The sequence below is a fragment of the Acomys minous genome (assembly GCF_964271855.1).
Source record: "Acomys minous genome assembly, chromosome: 5".
Lineage (NCBI taxonomy): Eukaryota > Metazoa > Chordata > Mammalia > Rodentia > Muridae > Acomys > Acomys minous.
This window is the reverse complement of record NC_140494.1, coordinates 115,569,405-115,587,692: the sequence shown is the minus strand read 5'-3', so window position 1 is coordinate 115,587,692 and position 18,288 is coordinate 115,569,405. Positions and strand designations below refer to the sequence as shown.

General features: G+C 37.8%; 1 protein-coding gene across 10 annotated transcripts in view; it reads left to right on the top strand.

The window, feature by feature from the left end:
* The window catches only part of PEAK1 (pseudopodium enriched atypical kinase 1), a 222,713-nt gene that overhangs the window by 108,237 nt on the left and 96,188 nt on the right, over positions 1-18,288 (top strand). The gene's annotated exons all lie outside the window — the stretch shown is intronic.

Genomic DNA, 18,288 nt, shown 5'->3' with positions numbered 1-18,288 from the left:
ACCTGTATTGTCCTTGGCTGGTGCCTTAGTTTGAGCGGGACCCCTGGGCCCTTTATACTTATTTTTGTTTTGTCCACTTAAAAGAAAAAAGTTCAGAAATGGAATTGGAAAGGCATGAGCATCCAGAATAGAAAACAAGAAATTTGAAGACACTGTGAACATTTTTTTCTTCTCTTAATATTTAAAAGACTGTGAGATGGCAAGCACTGCCAAGAGCACATTTGGAAAGACTTGGGGTAATCAGTTGCTTAACTCTTGATCTTAGGCCAAAATTGTTTGAGTGCATGTTTATAAAAATTCATGTTTGCAGCTTTTCTGTGGAGTCCTAATTACCACTTTGTGTGTAGTCTGGGCATATGTGTGGGGGGGTGCTTTAATGATGTGCTCCCAAGGCTGACGTCAAGCATCTTCCTCAGTACTCCTCACCTTATAGATTGAGGCAGTGCCTTTGTTTTGTTTCTGTTGCTGTATTAAAATGCACTGGCAAAAGCAATTTAGGGAAGAAAGGGTTTATTTTAAGCTTTCAATTTCAGGTTAGAGTCCTTCACTACAGGAACTTGAAGTAGCTAATCCTATCCACAGTCAAGAGCAGGGAGAAGATAAATGCACACGTTCATGTGCTCCGCTCCACTCACCTTCTCTACACTCAGGGTCTCCCTGCTCAGCGAGTGTTGCCACCCATATCGGGTAGGTCTGTCCCCTCCCTCAGTTAATTTAACACCCCAGAGATATGCCCACAGGCTAGCCTGATCCAGACAGTTCCAGAAACTGTCTTTCCAGGTGATTCTAGATAGTGCCTTTAGTTGATGATTAAAAGTAACCAGCACAGTTAGGGTTTCTCAGTTGAACCCAGATCTTGCCAGTTTAAGGTAGCTAGTCATTTTGCCTTGTGTTTACCTCCCAAACCCTGGGATTACAGGAGGCCCATAACACCTACACGCCATGTGTGTGGGCACTCTGCATTTGAACATATGTCTTCATGCTTACACAGCAAATGCTTTATCAACTGAGCCATCTATCTAGCCCCTAGCTGTCACTTTCATTGTCACTGGTTGTCATTTGACTTTGAGTGGTACCATTTGTTTTCTTGAGTAATGTGTATTAGTAAAGAAGGATAATTGACTAAATCTACTTCCTTGGTGTACAATGCAGGGAATGTGAAAATCTGATTGACGGACAGTTTTATGAAGTATTCCTGATGATTCTAAGAAATGTAGAGCTTTGTTTTTGTTGTTGTTATTTGGTTTGTTTGTTGGTTGGTTGTGTTTTGTTTTGTTTTTGAGACAGGGTTTCTCTGTGTATCCTTGGCTGTCTTTGACTCTTTTTGTAGACCAGGCTGGCCTTGAACTCACAGCAATCCTCTGCCTCGGCCTCTCTAAGTGCTGGGACTACAGGCATGCACTACCATGCTGGCTACTTAGGGACTTATTTTAAGTTCATAAATGATGTACCAAAACATGAATAAGTATTCTAATTACTCTTTTCTACACTAATTAAAATTTTTTTTTAATTCTTCAATTCTACTTGTAATTAGAGCTTTTCTGTGCCATGTCCAAAGCAACTCATAGAAGAGAGTTTATTTGGGCTTATGGTTCCAGAGACTTAGAGTCCATGATGGCAGAGTAAAGGCATGGCAGCAGGAAAAGGATTGAGAACAAACTTGAAATGTCAGCCTTTAAATTCTCAAAGCCTGCTTCCAATGATAGACTTCCTCCAACAAGGCCACACCTCCTAAGCCTTCCCTAAAAGGACCATCAGTAGGGACCAAATATGCAAATGCCAGAGACTATAGAAGATATATTTTTTAATTATAAATTTTTTTCATACAGTATATTCTGATCACAATTTCCCCTCCCCCAGCTGCTCCCAGATCATTGCCACCTCCTTACCTACCCAACTCCATGGCCTGTCTTCCTCTCTCTCTCTTTAGAAAACAAACAAAAACACAGAATAATTACAATAAAAAGAAATACATACACAAAACAAAGTCCATAACAGCACAAAATCAGAAACTATAATGTACAAGTAAAATCCCAGTAAAACATAAAGTGCCCAAACAAAGCAGTATGAGACAAAAAGTCTACAAAAATATCTCCTTGTGGGCACAGAGCCTACTCCTAAATATGGCTAATATACCTAGTGAGACTCCATCAGCGAGAACTGATGTTTTCTTTCCAAGTGGATGTCATTGGAGATAGCGTTTGTTTAGGAGTGTGAGCCTGTATCCACATCTGCCTCTCAGCACTAGGACCCCATCTGAACCTGTGAGGCCCTGTTCCTGCTGCCACAGTCTGTGAGTTCACATGTGCCTCAGCCCTGCCGTGCTTGGAAGACATCATTTTCCTAGAGTCCTCCTTCCCCTCTGGCTCTTTCACTCTGTCTGCCTCCTCTTCTGCATAGCTCCCTGAGCCCCAAGGGAAGGAATTTGATGAAGAAGTCCCATTTAGTACTGAGTGTTCCAAAATCTTTCACTCTTTGCACATTGAGGACCTTTTATTCAAACCAGCACATACTGCTTTAGTCTGATTGGGTTATTTTAAAAGAAAATGTCTTTCTCTAGATAACTTATAAACAACAGAAATTTGTCTCTCACACTTCTGAAGGCTAGAAAGTCTGTGATAAAAACACTCGTGGATTAGAGTCTTGTGAAAGCATATATCTTAGCTCATTAATGGTTTTGTTTGTTTGTTTGTTTGTTTGTTTGTTTTTTGTCACTATGTCCCTACAGAGGCACTAACAAGGTTTCTAGCATTTTTTGTCTGGAGCACTAATCCATTTGTCAGGACGCTGCCCTCCTGACCTAATTACCTGTCAAAGACCTCACTTCCAAGTACCAAAACATTGTCAACTTAGAATGTGGGAGAGATCTAAGTGTTGATCTGTGACATGTGCATTAGGCTTAACCCTCATGACTCTGCTTGACTCAGGTTTTATTAAACGGTACCATTTTACTTTTATGGGAAACTTCTTCTCTAGAAGTTAATGGAATGATCACTATCAGATGACTAGCTAAGGATGGAGCTAGGTCGGCCTCACTCTATACCCTGCACTCTTAGCCACAAGTTTCCTCTACTTTGACTTTATTCTACTTGTAAAGATTTAGATAGAACCTACTGGAATTGTTTCTTTCATACCTAGTTGTGCATAAGGAGACAGTCTTGCCATTGGCAGCATTCTTGTTGCAAATCGGTAATACTCTCTTAAAGATGTATAGTTGGTTTTTCTGAAGCATTTGTTTTATTTTAACAGTAACTTAAGAGTCTTGTATTTCATTAATAACTCAAACATACTCAGTGTATACATTACAGGTTATTATATTGTGTGGACAGATGGGAAAGATAATCACCAAAATGTCAATGTTGAGTAACAAGCCTTTGGTCAGTTTTACATTCCTTCTAACATTACAGAATTTTTAAAAGTTTTGCATCCACCTTGTGCTTTAAATATTATAAAAGAAATACAATTCTTATTTTATATACAAATATGGCCAAAAAGTCAGGGATCTTCTCTAAGTCAGTAGTGGAGATGTGCTCTGGAGTCATGGCTTTGATCTTGCTAACTAGTGTCTGACGTCTTAAATCTTGTGGTTTAGAAGAACGTGACTATCATTCTCTACTTTCAGGTGTATTTTTCTAAACTTTTGTTGGTAAACAGCCATTTCCATGGGCATGTATCTGCTCTTAAGTTTTTAAAAGTATTTCCTGTTTTGATAATTGTAGTAGAAATACTTTCCAGTAAAATAAATTACCAAGAAATGAATGTATCGTGTAGAAAGCCTGCCTGTACGTTTGCATGTCTAGCAAGACAGTGCAGAACAGTACTGTGCAGCCAGACAAGCCATGCTGTGTGGGAACGGCTCGCCTCTGAGAACAACATGCTATGACCCTGAAGTTAGACAGGTTTTGAGGGTTTGGTTTGCTTTGACGGTGTTTTGTTGGTGTTTTCAGTTTTTCATAGACGTGACTTCACTTAGTGCCTAGCTCCCAGGTAAGGAGTGCTGAAAGAAGTCAGGACCTGTAACAGTTGTGACTGGGATGACGAAGGTGGATGTTGAGGACACGCGTTCATCCTTTGATTCCTTGTGCCAACTGTACTTAGCAGTAAATGTTGAAGATGATTACAGTCGGAATATCTCTAAACATATGAGTGATGGAGAGTACCATAAATGCAGATACCACGTCATTTCTGCTCGAAAGAGGAATTCATTCTCCATTTTAAAATGTTTTTGTTTTTATGTGTGTAGGTGTTTTACTTACATGTATGTTTGTGTACCATGGGCATGCCTGATTGGTGCCTGTATTGGGCAGAGGACAGCATCTGGCCCCTGGAACTGGAATTACAGATGGTTATAAGTCTCTGAGTGGGTGCTGGGACATGAACCCAGGTACTCGGGAAAAACAGTCAGCTCTTGTAACCACTGAGCCAGCTCTCCACCTCATCCTCCATGCTTTTAAGTGGTGAAAATTTACAGATCTGGAAAACATGCTTGCAATTAGGCAATCTTTTCATTTCCAACCCTATTAATAATTTAATTCTGAAGTAATGTCTGTATATTAGCAGCTAAGTAAAGGAGGCAGGGAAATCCCATTATCATTCTGGTTTGTACCTTTCAAAAAAATAACAATTTTGATATTTGGTCGTCACAACAAAACCCATCTCGAAATGCCAGTCATAAAAATGAAAAGAAGCTTATCACTAAAGTAACTTGTTTTTCTTGGAGTCAGGCCTGGCTTTTGTTTCCTCCTATTGATTTGCCGTATTTAAAAAGAAGAAAAAGAAGAAAACATTTAGGCACTATAGCAGACACTAATGATGTATTTTAGGTCATTGCACACTTTGTACCAAAGGGAAACAAGACACAGAGCCTTTGTTTTGATGCAAAGAGACGGAAATACCACACCAGTATCTGGAAATCCAGATTGGTTTCTTGCCTGGTTTTTCTTCTGTGTTCCACTGTACATCTGCCAAGAATGTAAAGGCACCAGGACTCCTGGACACTTATGCAATCTCGTCCAATTCTCAGGCAGGTATTCAGAAACTGAAACAGCCACAGTGAGTTTCTACTTCATACTGCTGAGAATAGCTATATTAGCAAATAGGTCAGTTTTCACTCCTTTTGATGTGCGATAAAAGGAGACAAAAAGAAAACAAGCTTTGGCAAGAAAATAAAGAAGTTAGAACCTTATAGATTACTAATGTGAATATGAAATATTTGTCATGATGTGAAAGGTTGGTGTTTTATCACAAAGGTAAGTGCAGAATTGTCATGTGGCACATGGTACAGATCAAAAAGTAATGAAAACTGGTCTCAAACATCTTACACAAGTGTTTCTAGCAGGAGTATTCACCAGAGCCAAAAGATGGAAAGCACCTGAGTGTCTAACAGCAGATAACTTTCTAAAACGTTACTATGCAGGCAGGAAGGTCTCGTGTAGTCCAGACTGGCCCAGAACCTCCCCACCTTGACCTCACCAAAGATGTCTTTGAGCTCCTGCTACTCCTGCCTCTGCCTACTGAGTGTTGGAATTGTAGGTGCACGCCTCATCACTGCCATTCTTCAGCGTGGTGATCAAACCCAGGGCTTCATGCGTCCTAACTGAGCACTCTACTGACTCTGCTATTTCCTAGCCCTAGCTACTGCTTCTGAATGGCTCATGGGGCCAAGAGGAACTCAAAAGGGAAATTATAAAGTACTTTTAAGTCCATGAAAACGAAGCCTCAACATCTCAGAATTGTGGATACTGCTGAAGTGATGTGAGATTTCAAGCTGTAAGTGATTAGTTAGCAAACAGAAGGGGACTCAGACCAATAACTTAAGCATTTATGATATGAAAATAGAAAAAGCTGAATTAATTACACCCATAGCAAATAAGGAAGGACTTAATGGAGAACAATTACTGAAATTAGTAAAAAACAAAAACAATAAAATTAACTGAAAGATAATTCTTTGAAAAGATAATAAATTGTCCCTTTGGCACAATTGATGAAAAAAGGAAGCCATAAATTACTGAAATATGAATGGGGAAATATTAATACAGATCTTACACATAGGAAATGAAGATAAAGAAACTCTATTAACAAAATAGTATGCCCATAAATTAATAACCTTAAAAGGAAACATTTCTTATAGCTTATAGGTATTGAAGAAATTAAAATTGACATTAAGTTTCCTAATAAGGACAATTCCAGGCTCAAATGCCTTTTATTAGAAATCCAAATCAATAAAATATTTAATAAAGAAACATCAGATCTATGCGAATTCTAACAAAAGAAGACAAAACACTTTTCAACCTATTTATAAATGTATTTTGTATATGTGAATTGTTTTGCCTGCATATATTTAAGTATATTACATGCATGCCTGGTGCCCAGAGAGACCAGAAGAAGGTGATTGACTTCGTGGAACTGCAGTTAGTAATGGCTGTCAGTCACCATTTGTGTTCTGGGAACTGAACCTTGATCCTCTGCAAGAGCAATTGTACTTAACCACCAACCGCCACTTTCCAACTCCTTTTTTGAAACCAGCATTGTAGTAAACATGTAAAATAGATTATTAGAAGGAAAACTAAAGTTGTGGGCATGGGAAGTCCTCAAGAAAATATTAACAAATCTAACCAAACAGTAAGTAAAGCTGACAATACATTGTGTCTAAGTGGCTTTATCCCAGGATGCAGGTTCCTTTAATCTTCAGGGGGAAATGCAGTTCTCCAACTCAACAAATTAATTGTGTACTTCTGGGCATGGTTTCTCATGTCTGTTATGTTGGATTGCAGGGGGATTGTTGCAAGTTCAAAGCCATCCTGAGGTGCAGAGTGAGACCCTGTCTCAAATAACAATAATAATTAGGTACAGTGCCAGATAATAATAATAATAATAATAATAATAATAATAATAATAATAAATCTTCAGCAAACCCAAAATAGAATTTCTGACAAAGGCCATACATTCTATAGTCGGCATCTTTAGAGATGAGCATCTACCTGCATGCTCCTTTCCTAAGATTGATAACAAGGCAAGGGTACCATAGCCCACTCATCAAAGAAAACACAAAGCTCTCTGTATTTGCAAATTATTTTCTATCTAGAAAATCTCAGAGAATCTACAAAAAAACCTAGAACTAACAATAAATGCAGTAACAAAGTATCACAATTCAAAATAATTTAAATAATTTAAATTTCTACATGCTCTTAATAATTAGAGATTTAAAATAGATAAAACAGGAACTAGAGAGATGGCTCAGTGGAAAAGAGCGCTGACTGCTCTTCCAGAGGACCTGGGTTCAATTCCCAGCACCCACATGGCAGCTCACACCTGTCTGTAACTTCATGATCTGACACCCTCACGCAGACGTTCATATAGGCAAAACACCTATGCATATAAAGACGAATAAATATTTTTTAAAAAATAGATAAAACAGTAGCACCATGAAACATGAAATACTTGGGTATAAGTTGAAAACAGGTATACAGTCTATACTGAAAACCTATACTGACTATATATACTCATGAAAGAAATCAAGTGAGATCCCAATGAATATAGATTCTGTGCTCAACTCTTGGGATAGGTCACGTGGCTATGGTTTCAACTGTCCTGTTGGCTGAATGAAAGCCAGCCAGTCCGCATAAGAACTTTTCTGTAGTAGTTAACAAGTGTATCCAGGTGTATGAGTATGTGTCTGTGTATTTGTGCATATGTGTGCATATATCCACATGGGCATGGTGCGCAGGCATTTGGTGATACTGAGCATGGAACTGGACCTGGGGCTTTTGAGTGTCCTATACAGGCACTCTAAGCTACACCTCAGAGCCCCCCCCTTTTTTTTTGACCTTTCATTGTGAGACAGGGTCTCATAAGTTTCTCAGGATGCCCTGAAATCCCTGTCCTTCTGCCTCAGTTTACCTAGTAGCCAGACGATATGCCCATGCCGCAGGATCCATGTGGTTTATGCTGATTCTCATTTGGAGAACTATGCATGGTGGCACTTAGCGACAATCCAAGCACTTTGGAAGTGGAGGCAGAAGGATCAGGAATATCCAAAGCCATTCTTAGTTACATAATGAATTTGAGGCTAGCTAGAGCTATGTGAGACCCTGTTTTACATACATTTACACGCAAATAATAAATAAATAAATTTGGAAAGATAAACTAAAAACCATTTAGCAAATTGATGGGAGATGCTACCTGGTTGAAGAACAGCTAAGGAAACTAAAGCAATCAAGCAATCTATTGTTTAAAAGCTCCTGGATACATGGAAAGAATAAACCATTTAGACATACAGGGAAGTGGAAGTTATTTTTAACAAAGGTGCAGAGATATAATCCATTGAGATAAAGGCCAGTCTTTTCAACAAAATGGTACAAAAACAGCCATTCACTTAAAAATTAAAGGAAACAAAATTTGGCTCTTTGGCTCATACTTTGTCATAGGTCCTAGGGATAAATGAGGTGGTGAGAAATAGGTACAAACTCACTTTCAAGAGACGGGGGCTTCATAGTGAGAGTATCATGCATTGAAAATATACCAATATTTTAATAAATATTTGAGTTTATTAAGTATCCCAGTATTCAAAGAGTACTGTATTAGATGGACTAGGCATATGGAGGCCTATATGAGGCAATCATATGTACAATCGTAAAATAAAGACAAGTGCTATCTTATTTGTTAGGAAATGGCCAGAGGAGGGAACAGCAAGTACCACCTCATCCTTCATAGGCTTCCTTAGGCTCAAGCTCACCCCCACTATTCCTTAGAGCATAGTTCTCAATCCTAAGGGTCACATATTACACAATTCATAACTAACAAAATACAGTTATGAGGTAGCAACAAAATAAAATTAATGACTGGGGGGTCACCATTACATGAGGGTCACAGCATTAGGAAGGTTGAGAACCACTGCCTTAGAGAACTTTGAGAAAATGTTAATATGAAAGCTAATATCCACTGTGGCATCTCTTCCATTTGCTGCCACTGCATTTGAGATAATTACCGCAGATTCAAAGAGGACAAGCTGAAGGGACCTGGTATGGTTCCTTCTAATCCTTCCTTTTTCGTTTTTTGTGTTGTTTTTTTTTTAAGTCAGTTGTCATTTTCTTCTTCTTCTTCTTCTTCTTCTTCTTCTTCTTCTTCTTCTTCTTCTTCTTCTTCTTCTTTTTTTGTTTGGTTGGTTTGGGTTGGGTTTTTTTGGTTTTTTTCGGTTTGGTTTGGTTTGGTTTGGTTTGGTTTTTGTTTTTTGGTTTTTCGAGACAAAGTTTCTCTGTGAGGCCTTGCCTGTCCTGGACTCACTTTGTAGACCAGGCTGGTCTGGAACTTAGAGGAATCCACCTGCCTCTGCCTCCGGAGTGCTGGGATTAAAGGCGTGCACCATCACCACCTGACATTTTTATTTATTTATTCTAAGTGAATGTTTTATCTGCAGAAGAAGGCATCATATCACATTATAGATGGTTGTGAGCCACCATGTGGTTGCTGGGAATTGAACTCAGGACCTCTGGAAGAACAGGCGGAACTCTTAACCACTGAGGCATCTCTCCAGCTCCCAGTTGCCATTTTCTTGTCTCTAGCTGCTAGCCATTTTATGTACATTACATCTGATAAGAAAATTAGCAAAAGTGTTTCTTTTGTGACCACCAGAACTGCGTAAGAAGGAAAGGTGTTTTCTCCCAAAGCAGAGTCTCCATCACATAATGTGCACAGGGAAAACAGAAGTAGGAGTTGTAGGTGATCACTTGGGTCGGCCCTCTGTGGATTTCCAGTGTACCCGCTATTCTCTCTCCAAAGTTATTTATTATAATGTGTGCTCATCCTTATCCTAAGGCAACTATTACATTCCCCATCTTCTATCACATGGCTAGAGCGTTGGTGGAAACTGCTTTTCTATAAAAAGAACTGTCCTACCTACTCTTCAAATGCCACTTATTAAGAAAACCATTGATTGATATTTTTTTCCCAAAGGAATAATCGGGTTTCCCTTGAGAATGAAAATAATAATAATAATGAGATATAAAGAATGAAGATGACTGTGTGTTGTGAGAATAATGTTTATGCAGTTGCCATGGAAACAGCATGTAGGCATTCAAAACGAGCTTATATCTATGTATCTGTCAAATATAAATCAGATATGGATTGTGTTTATTCTCTCTCAGCCTAAATTTAGTCTGACACATGTGGTTATATAAAATATGCTCCTGCTTTATTTGCTTAATGTTTGCAGGGGTCTAGAAAGACATGGACTTTCATATTTTAAAGTCATATACTTGAGGCATAGAAACAAACTTTGGGCAATAAACATAGCAGGTGACCCTAAATCAAACAGCAGCGGTCGCAGTGCCCACTGCTGTGCTGTACGATGAGTTTCATCAGTAACAGAACTAATTAATTTTTCTTAATTGAAATATCTTCACAATGCTGGACGTGACTGATACTAGCCAATTATTTTTAGGTGATTCCAGATGTAGAAATGCATAATTTGGTTAATTAATTAATGTATATGATTTCCTATCTCAAGGGGAACAGGCTCAATAGATAGATAGTCCTAAACAACTGGTAGACTCTTTGCTCCCCAGATGATTGCCCTAAATGTCATGCTTTATAAGTGGAAACATGATTGTCAGAATTTGAGGAAAAAATCTTCAGAAAACATATAACTAAAGATAATAGAGAAAATGCAAGCCCTACCTCTATCCACTGCCTTTTAATGGATAGACTAAGGACCCAAGGACGGGCTGCTTTCAACAGGAGCTCTAATTACCCCCTTGTCTCTATTGCCTTAGTCTTTCATGCCAGCCTTGCAGCCTATCAGCTGATTGCTCTGTATTTTTTCCTCGCTAATATTTTCTCAAAGACATAGTTAGTGGATTGCTTACAGGCATAATATCTTATTAAAGCAGTAATTGCCTATATAGTACATAAATATAAAAATAATTTAATGAGGCCAAATAGCTGTACAGATTGAACAATGAGAAAGGGCTAATCCGAGAAAGCATTACAGAGGAAATAAGATTTAAGTCAAAGTTTGAAGAAAAAAAAAATTTTAGGCAGTATTTTGACAATGCATATTAAGAGAAATAGAAATATATATTACCTATATATAACATATCCTTTAAATCAAAAGTTGTATTTCCAATAATTCATCTTAGGAAAACAAAGATACGTGCAAAGATTAAATTAGAAGAATATGTCCTACACCCTGTTTATAACAGAGAAATACTGGAAGCACTTTAAACAAGGGTGAATAATAATCTTAGGATAAATCTGGGAAATGAAAGAGTATAGAACTATTTAACTTGATTGATGTTATAGAATATGTGTTCAAATGAAAAAATGCCTGTGATATATTGTTTAATAAAAAAGACATAAGTTTCATTGGTATTCTGTCACATCTATGAATCATTTTGAGGAACACTGACATCTTTGTTGAGTCTTCCAATTGAAGAACATAGTGTGTTTTTCCATTTATTTGGGTTGTTAAACTTTTATTAGTATTTCAGTTGTGTGTGTGTGTGTGTGCACTTGCTAATGCGGGTCTTTCTATGTTGCTCAGTCTGTCCATGAACCCATAATCTTTCTCCCTCAGCCTCACAAATAACAGGATTACAGGTACATGCCACTGCACCTGTCTCATCAGTGTGGTCTTCTCAACACGCAACTCCTATATGTGTTTTCTTGGATGTATATCCAAGGATTTAATTTTTATTTTTTATTTTTTATTTTTTGTTTTCTGAAACCAATTTAAAAGGTATTGATAGGTTCCCCCCACCCCTTTGGTTTTGGGCTTGTTTGTTTTGTTTTGTTTCCTCTTTTGACAAAGCGTCTCTCTGTGTGTCACCTAGGCTGACCTTAAACTTACAGAGATCCTGCCAGGGATTACAGGCTAGTATCACCATGCCCCATTAAAAGATAATTTTACTTTCCTTTAATATATTACCTGTATGTAAAAATGTAGTTGATTTTTGTCTGTTGCCTTCGTATTCCTAAAATCTTCAATTATTAATTTTAAGTGGTTTTTTTCATATTTAAGACTATAAAATATATTGATGAATATATAGTCATGTCTCATAAAAATGGCATCTTCTTTTACTGTTAGACATTTAGTGGCCATGAGAGTAGGGACACCATTGCCTTTCTCTCTAGCAGGATGAAGGCAGGCTTTCACAACAGGAAACAGGCCATATATGGCACTGGCTGAGTTCAGGGCTTCGTTGTTTGCAGATGCTCTTGAAACTTTTAAAAAAACAACTTATTTATTTTTATTTTATGTACATTGGTTTCTCCCTGCTTGTGTGTGTGTGTGTGTGTGTGTAATGGTGTCAGATGTCCTGGAACTGGTGTTGTAGACAGCATGAGCTAACATGTGGCTGCTGGGGATTGAATCTGAGTCCTTTGGAAGAGCAGCCAGTGCTCTTAACTGCTGAGTTGACTCTCCAGCTCCCTACTCCTGAGTCTTGAAGAAAAATTTATTTTACTCCCAGTAGACTGATAATTTTTATTATGATGGATATTGTATTTTCTAAAACGAATTTTTCTATAAATTTATATCGTGGGTTTGCATTTTGAGCTTTTAGTATGGTGAGTTATGTAGGATAATAAATTAATATTTAATTTTTATTACCAAAATGAATCTCAGTTATCTGTGATGTGCTATTCCTTTTGTGTATCACTGAAATATCTCATAGGAATATTTTGTGTTTATGTTTGAGGGATATAGTCTATAATTTTGATTACTTTGGTTTTTTAATATTGTCTTGTCTCTGGAGAATTGGTTTGGAAATTAGAAATACTTTTTTTTGGATTTTTTTTTATTAATTTATTTGTATTACATCTCGATTATTAACCCTTTCCCTGTTTCCTCCCATTCTTCCCTCCCTCCCACTTCCCCCCTTCTCCCCTCCCCTATGTCTGTGATTGAGGGAGACCTCCTCCCCCTATATATGCTCTTAGGATATCGAGTCTCTTCTTGGTAACTTGCTATCCCTCCTCTGAGTGCTGTCAGGCCTCCCCATCCAGGGGACGTGGTCAGAAAAGGGGCACCAGAGTTTGTGTAAGAGTCAGATCTCACTCTCCACTCAACGGTGGAGAATATCATGTTCGTCGGCTAGGTCTTGGTAGTGGTTCGAAGTTTACTGCCTATATTCTCCTTGGCTGGTGCCTTAGTTTGAGGAGGACCCCAGGACCCAGATCTGCCTGTCATAAAGTTCTTCTTGTAGGTTTCCAGGACCCTGTGGGTCCTACTATTTCCCCATTCTTCCAAGCTACTCTTGCCTAAAGTCTCAATAGGATGTCCTCTCCTCTGACCCACTTTCCTGGTAAGTAAAATTTTTCATGGTACGAATCCCTTGGACTAGTGTTTTGATATAAGTGAGTATATACCGTTTGTCTCTTTTTGCTTCTGGGTGAACTCACTCATTATGATAATTTCTAGATCAATCCATTTGTTCACAAATTTTGGCTCTTGCAGAGAACCCAGGTTCAATTCCCAGCACCCACATGGAAGATCACAGCTGCCTCTAACTCCAGTCCCAGGGAAATCCAGTGCCCTCCCCTGGCCTCTGAGCACAAGGCAGGCATATATGTGGTGCATGTATATACATGCAGGCTTTTAAAAAATTAATAAAATACTACTCTGACTTGTAAAACAGGATAAAGAAAGTCTTATAAAATGTATTACAAGTTTTTCTTCTATGTTTTCTAGACTAGATTTCCAGAATTATTGTAAATTTTTCTAAATGTGTGGTAAAATTAACCAGTGTAACTTCATTTAGTCCTGAGGTCGGGGCTAAGTGGGAAATGAAGTGGGGGTTAATCTTTAGTGTGAAGATTTATTTCTGGAAACACTTGCAGAGCTTGGGAAATAGCAAGGCAGATAGATTGTTTGGTTAGCATTCCTGAAGCCCTGGGTTCAGTCCCCAGTGCTATATAACTCAAGCATGGTAGCACATGCCTATAATTCCAGCATTCTGGAAGTAAAGTTGCTAAGATCAAGTTCAAAGTCATCTTCAGCTACATAGAGTTCAAAGCCAGCCTGGACTACATTAAACCCTGTCTCTCTCAAAACTCAAAAAACACTCTCAAAAACAGCAACAAAAAAATCACTTAGTTTTTTTTTTAAGTATGTGTGGTGTACATGCATGCATACATGGGTGGCTGCGTAAGCATGTGTCTTTCTCTGTAAATTGTCTATTTTTCTGCTTATGAGTGGAATCCTTACAGATGTTCCTCTGGGGTCAGTGTGCTTTTGTATTTCTTATGCTTACTAACCCTTTCATTTACTCAGGGATTTCACTGATAGATAATAGGTAGGTGTGATGTGTGCCAACAAAATACAGTAGAAAATCTGCTGAAAAACAAGTAATGGTGCCTAACTTTTTTTTTTTTTTTTTTTTTTTTTTTTTTTTTTTTTTTTTTTTGCCAATGACAGATACTTAGTAGTAGTTCTATAAATGACATTGTTTAGTGAGTCAGTTTGTGTGAGTACACTATGATGCTCACACAGTGAAAGCCCTTTTTAGCATATTTGTCAGAATGTAGACCTGTTGTTAGGCCATGTGTGGCTCTTTTGCACAGTGATGTTTCTTCAGCTTTCGCATGCTTCCCTCGCTCCCCCATCTAATTCTCAGTGCATCCTTTTCTTCTCTGCTCCATATCAGAAGCACCTGACCTACTTCTGCTGTGGTTATCTCCTCCCTGCCTCTTCCTCCTCCACCCTCACCTTCCTTTCTTTTTTGCAGTGACGGAGATCTAACCCAAGGCCCCACTCATGCAAGGTAAACAGTCTACCAGTGAGATTTAACACTCCATCCCAGCCCAAGACCAAATCTTCCCCTTAAAAATGGAGATGTTTCAGCCAAAGCTACACAGAGAAACCCTGTCTCAAAAAACCAAAAAAGGAAAACAACAACAACAACAAACAGGTGTTTGAGCTCAAGCTCACATTTACTACCATCTGTAGGAATGTGTCTATGATTTTTGAAAGCTATCCCAGACCATAGTAAGAAGCAGTAAAAAAAAAAAAGAAAAAGAAAGAAAGAAAGAAAAGAAAAACAGAACTGAGAACTTCTGAAGAAGGTAAAATAGAAGGAAACAGATTGTTTGTTTTTTTTTTAATTTTTCAGTTAGCACATATGGGTCTAAAGTTCATATAGACCAAGAGCCAAGCTAGAGATAACTGTTTGATGTTTAATTTCCTTTTGTGTAAAATAGAAGTGGTAATTTCTTGTAAAGTAGTGGTGACTCAAAAAAGATTGCAGATGATAAGTGCGTGACATACTGTTGGTTGTCAATGTTGTAATTATAGTAACAAGAAATTATCTTCAGTTTTCATCTTTACCTATAAAAAAGTGAGGTGCGCCAGTTGTGGTGGCACATGCCAGTAGGATTTGCTGAAGGAGGAGGAGGAGGCAGGAACATCACGAGTTCAAGGCCACCTAGGGCTACACATTGCACTTGGGAGTCAGAGACAAGCTGATCTTCTAATTTAAGGCCAGCCTGGTCTACAGAATGAGTCCCAGGACAGCCAGGACTTACACAGAGAAACTCTGTCACACAACAAAACAAGCAAACAAACAACAAGATGAGATGCTTTTTAACAGTATCTCTTTCTATATCCCAAAGAATATTTATGCAGAACTCCCCATGATACCATTTAATTAGACTAAATTACTCTGATCTTTGAACTTTCTGTTAGCTTTATATTTGGGCTACTTAGAAAAAATGGCAGAGAAAGTAAGTGGCATTTGGTCCTTGGTTTCCCAGTATCTCTTGGAGTAGCTAATTAATTTTGGAGCCAGTTTCAAAAGTATTCTTTGTCCTGTTTACGAACATGTATATTGATGTCATTATGAACTTGATCAAAAGCTTGCTGGTTGTAAAACCATAAAACAACAAATTTTTAGCCAGGTGTGGTGGTGCATACCTTCAATCCCAACACTTGGGAGGCAGAGGTAAGTAGATTGCTGTGAGTTCAAGGCCAGCCTGGTCTACAAAGTGAGTCCAGGACAGCCAAGGCTAACACAGAGAGACCTTGTCTCAGAAAAACAAACAAACAAAAAACAATGAATTTTTGTCAATGAAGGAAGATACGGATATTTAGTTATTTTTAGTAGCAACTACATTACAGTATAGTTAAAGTGATCAGTCTCTGTGAATTTGTAAATGATAGTCTTTCAAGCTTCTTTTTTAATATCTCAAACCAAAGTCAGATTTGTTTTATTTTATTTTGTTTTACTTGAAATATCTTCAGAATAAATACACAGCTGTGGGACGCAAGCATATATTTCATATAAACACTTGTACACATGTGTACACGCACACACTCAGGAAGAAAGAAACTATAGTTCTGTTTTCAGGTCCTGACACTTCTCACATATCTTTTTGTTTTCAGTTGTTACAAACTTGAAATCATTAAAATATATTGATTTCTTTCTCTTTTAATTCGGTTTTGAATAAACACAGCCTAATACTAAGAGTAGCGTCTTAATTTTTATGACCTTTGCCTAGCATTAAGGTCACGCATGGCTGGTTGCAGTCTCTCATGAACTGGATACTTACAGTGTCTTCTCACTGAAGAGGCTTCTCCCTTTATTTAGTTTGTTGGGTTCATCATAGAACATAGTGAATGTACTAAATGTTTTTTTTTTTAAATTTAAACATTGCATGTGTTTGAGATTCTATAACATCATATTTATTGTACTCTTTTACTTAAGTGTGTAGGATTGCCATATATATAAGTTTTATATATACCTACACTGGCATATATGTTGAGTATACGTACCCTAAAATTCCAAAATATGAAATGCTCACAAATCTAGATTTTTGAGCTTTGACATGATACCCAAGTTGAAAATTTTGTTCCTTTGAAACTTTGGTTTTTTCTGTGTGTAAAATTATTTAAATACTACATATAGTTACCTTTAAGCTATGGATATAAAGTATAAATGAAACATCAATGAATTTGTTTACTACCTATAGGCCCTTTGTGAACATACAAAAAAAAATGTGGACTATAGTTGGGGAAGTAATCTAGACACACACACACACAATCTAAGGTATGTGGGGTTTTGGTAAATAGGGAGCCAGTGTGAGCTTTTTGAAAAGCAAATTCTCTTGTGAAATGAATTGAGAAACATTATTTTAATGACCACATATGGATACAGTTGGAGAAGGCGGCAGCAGGACTGCCGGAGAGATCTAAGTATGAGAGGTGACCAAGGACATGACAAGACAAATGGCTGTGGGGAAAAAAGAAAAATATCATCTGGATTTTACTGGGTGTTTTTATATTTCCCCACATACAGTGTAATTCAACAAAATCTCAAACCGTGCTGGCATAGCAGTGTACGGAAACCTCTGGGGACTCCAGTGGGTGGAGTGTGCATTACCTTACTGTTTCCTTTGCCCCTTTGTGTGCTGGAACCCAGCAGGAAACACTGGCTTATCCCTGGAGGAAGTATCTCTATGGGGCATGCTTACTGAACGAAAAGCCTTTGTTTGAAGCTAACTGACCCTTCTAAAACAGCACTTTAAAAAAAAAAAAAAGAGCTTATTCAACTTAGTCAGACTTTGCCCATCTGGTAAGTCAGAGATAAATCAAGGTCAACATCCATATTGCTCTAAAAGAGCTGGGGGAGGGGAGGCAACTAGGAATGTTCTGTTGAACAATTTGAACATTGAATTGGATCATCAAGCACTTTCCGTATTGTGTCAGCTGGGTCAGCCAGTGTTATCTCAGGGCTTGTAGTAGGAGAGTGCAAGACCGACTGGCTTACAGAGGTATAAAGTGAATAGGTGTCAGGGGATTAAGATACCAGGTAGTGTGGTGTTTCAATCTCTTGAACTGAATTTTGCTTTGGTTACATTTCTAATAATATTGAAAATAAAAACTATTTCAGAAATAAAGCAATACAGTGATTAAAATTGTTTTTCATGTTGTATGTTCAAAGGGATACAGTTTTTACCATGTCTTCATTGTTGTTCAGAATTAGTGGTTTTGATATATGTAACAAATATAAATAACAAGTAAATAAAACAAGCCTATAAATCTCTTAACATGAGACTGTAGTTTTCCCTTGAAAATACACACATTATCACCTTGTGAGAACCTTCATTCAGAGTTGCTGTTTTCAGTGAAGAAGAGAGTGTGTCAGTTATATGGTATGTGTATGTATACATGTAATAGGACAGTAGAAGGAGTGTGTCAGTTATATGGTATGTGTATGTATACATGTAATAGGACTGTAGAAGTGGCAGTTACTTAATAAATAGAAGTATTTTCTCTGTGACCAAATTCATTACTGC